The following is a 3,209-nucleotide window of genomic DNA, read 5'->3' as shown; positions in this document are numbered from 1 at the left end:
TCCGAATTATTGATATCGGGTCTCATCACGTGGTTGGCGTGGTTCGTATCATTTGGTATCAGAGCCATCTTCCTAAGAAGGTTTCACCTATCCTTTATTTTTTTTTTGAGTCAGTCTTTGTTTTGTTTTTCGTTTCGTGTCTATTATTGTTGAGTCTTCTAGTCTTTTGTTTGTCTATTTAGAGTCCATAAACCAATAAAAAAGAAAAAAAAATTCGAAATTTATTTTTTGTTTGAAGTTTCTTTGAGTCTAAGTTAGGTTTTGTCTAGAGTCCAATAAAAAAAAATCGAAAAAAAAAGGAAAAAAGAAAGAACGAGTGAGTTTTTTGTTATTCGTTAATCTTGTGAACTCTATTAAGTTTCTTTCTTGTGGCGTCAACATTATAACTTTGGTTTGTGATTCTATATAGCCATTGGGTCAAGTTGGTTGTTCCAAACTTCCGGTTTGGATTTCTATATAAACGTTAGGTGTGACACCCCCTAAGTTCCAACTAATAAACCGGGAAGTTTACGAAGGAATACGCGAGCGGAAGTCTAAATTCATAGAAAATATTATTTATTTTTCATCACCGTGAAGTTTTTTTTTTTTTTTTTTTTTTTTTTTTTTTTTTTTTTTCGATAAGACTTAGGCTCCGTTTGATAAGATTAAGTGCTTAATGCTGAATGCTGAATAAATATCTGAATGGGTAAGAGCTGTGTCTGATTGCTGAATGCTGAATAATTAAGTTCATTTGATAACTGAATATCTGTAATGTCTGAATACTGTAATTTTCCTGATATACCCTTGTATAATTCTGAAACATTATTGTTAATTAAATTTGATTAGAATATATGAATAAACATAATTTTTTTAGCATGATTTACTTTAGTAAATTATAAAAATTTGGCGGACATTACATATCTTGATATAAACTATAATATTTAACATAGACAAAATATAAATTTCAAATTTTAAATTCAAACGACTAATAAAAATAAAATTCATAAATAAAAGCAGAGAAAATATAAAAATACATTAAAGTAATTAAATTTGGCTGAAAAATATTAATCGCTAAAATTAACATGAAAAAAATTAATAAATTCTAATTGGTCCTGGTTCCTCCAGGCATCAATCGGGTTGCTATCTCATCGCGCACATTTGCCATGTATTGCATGTCTTCGTCCCCCCACCATGGCCCAGTACTTGTACCATCATTCACAAGGTTTTGCTCATCCTCATTCGTACCGTCAAATGGCATATTAGGTTGATCAAACTCCTCAAAAAGTGTATCACTTATACGCTCTTTCCTTATAAAATTATGCACCGCAAAACAAGCAATCACTATATTTCTCTGCACATTAAACGAAAAAGGGGCCATTTTTTGTAAAATCGAAAATCTTTTCTTCAGAACTCCATAAGCTCGTTCGATAACATTTCTTAGTTGAGCATGAGCATGGTTAAATCTTTCTTCTTTAGTTAAAGGACGCCTACGACGATAATCTCCTAACCAATATCGTACATTACGATATGGAACCATAAATCCTCTAGTATGTGTATATGCAGCATCACAAAGATAGTATTTACCTGTAAACATTATAATTATAAAGTAATATCAAATTTAACGTATAAATATTAAGAGTTTAGTTTGAATTTAAATTAATACCAGGTGGAGGCCATGGAAACCCGTTTCTTGGATCAGCAACTGTATCTGTTAAGACTCTTGAATCATGTGTTACCCCTTCCCAGCCTGCCCAAACGAACGTAAAAATCATATTAAAGTCGCATATTCCTAAAAATCATATTGAACCTTGTCCTTAGGTTCAAAATTTCGATGCTTACTATCATACGAGAAGACAAACGGAGATTTACGGAAGTAATTATAAGGCGGAGATATTAAACCATCAAGCCGTACTATTTTACATATACTGGTTCAAAAGGAAACATAGGAAAGTTCGCCTTACACTAGGGGTAGTAATATACATGAGCTACAATAGAAATAGTAAGAGTCTTCAATGCAAAATAAATAAAAGCTAAGATAATAAGCAACATTAGTGGATCCTCCATACGAGCCCAAAATTTCCGGAATCGACCCCTCGAACTGCTACTAGTCCAAACCGGCGGAGTTATCCCTACTAGTTCCTGCAAACGGAGAATATCTATATGAGCTAACAAAGCTCAGTAAGGATCTCGAAAGATATCGAGATTTGCAAATATTGTTCTACTATATATATATATATATATATATATATATATATATATATATATATATAAAATTATATAACATAGGAGCAACCAAAATTTACGTAAAACACACACATGTCTCGGTTTTCGATTAACGTAGTGAACTATTTAAAACATTTTATCGGATCCGATGAGAGATTAACTTTTGTACTTAGATAATAAGAATTTATTCTGAGCCCGTTTTGGTGGAATCAAACCATCGAACTATGGTATCTATGGTTGGAATACCGGCCCCCCGTATCCCTTCTTATTATTTCTAAGTATTCCATTAACCTCCCCAAATTATTTTTATTTATTACAAAAGTGGCAAGAAAGAAGTAATGAGAATTTCACATAGGCACCCAAAAGTACTAATAATTCACAACAACCATCAATAAATCTAACCACCAAGAGACATCACAAATATCAATCAAGTGACCAACAAATACACAAACACATTATATCAATTACACAATTAGACATCTAAGCTCACTTATGCACACATGCACACTCACTGATGCACATACGCACACACACAATTATGCATCTACAAATTATGCATTAATAATATGTTAATATCATATTCTTGCCTATGCATTTCATATATTTAAACATATATATATACAAATATATCAAAATGACATACAGGCACATATATATATATATATATATATATATATATATATATATATATATATATATATATATATATAAACCGAACTCTATATATATATATGTACATATAAATAATTATACACACCCAAAAATTGAATGTGTATATATATATATCTACATGTATTTTAGTATACTTTTTATAAGCATGCTTGAATAATGACTTAATTTATTAAAGATAATAAAATTATAACTAATAAAGGATATATATATCTATGGGTATATCCAAAGTAATTTACCAAAGTGTCATTACACAAGAAGTATTACCAAAACACTTAAAGAAGTTTCTAATCTAATTTAATTTCCATAAAGATGTTTTATTCGAAAGGAAATCCGAT

The 3,209-nt window shown here is 30.3% G+C and overlaps 1 long non-coding RNA gene across 1 annotated transcript; it reads right to left on the bottom strand.

The window, feature by feature from the left end:
* Nucleotides 1–932: 932 nt before the first annotated feature.
* Nucleotides 933–1,767, bottom strand: LOC148769706 (uncharacterized). Its single transcript, XR_016032040.1, has 2 exons — nt 1,643–1,767; nt 933–1,563 (listed from the first exon to the last, which is right to left on the bottom strand). It is a non-coding gene; the product is annotated as an uncharacterized LOC148769706 (long non-coding RNA).
* Between the last annotated feature and the right edge of the window lie 1,442 nt (nt 1,768–3,209).

Source organism: Erythranthe guttata, chromosome 7 (genome assembly GCF_056151865.1).
Source record: "Erythranthe guttata isolate IM_541 chromosome 7, IM_541, whole genome shotgun sequence".
Classification (NCBI taxonomy): Eukaryota; Viridiplantae; Streptophyta; class Magnoliopsida; order Lamiales; family Phrymaceae; genus Erythranthe; species Erythranthe guttata.
Note: the sequence above shows the minus strand (reverse complement) of the source record. Positions and strands in the feature narration are given on the sequence as shown.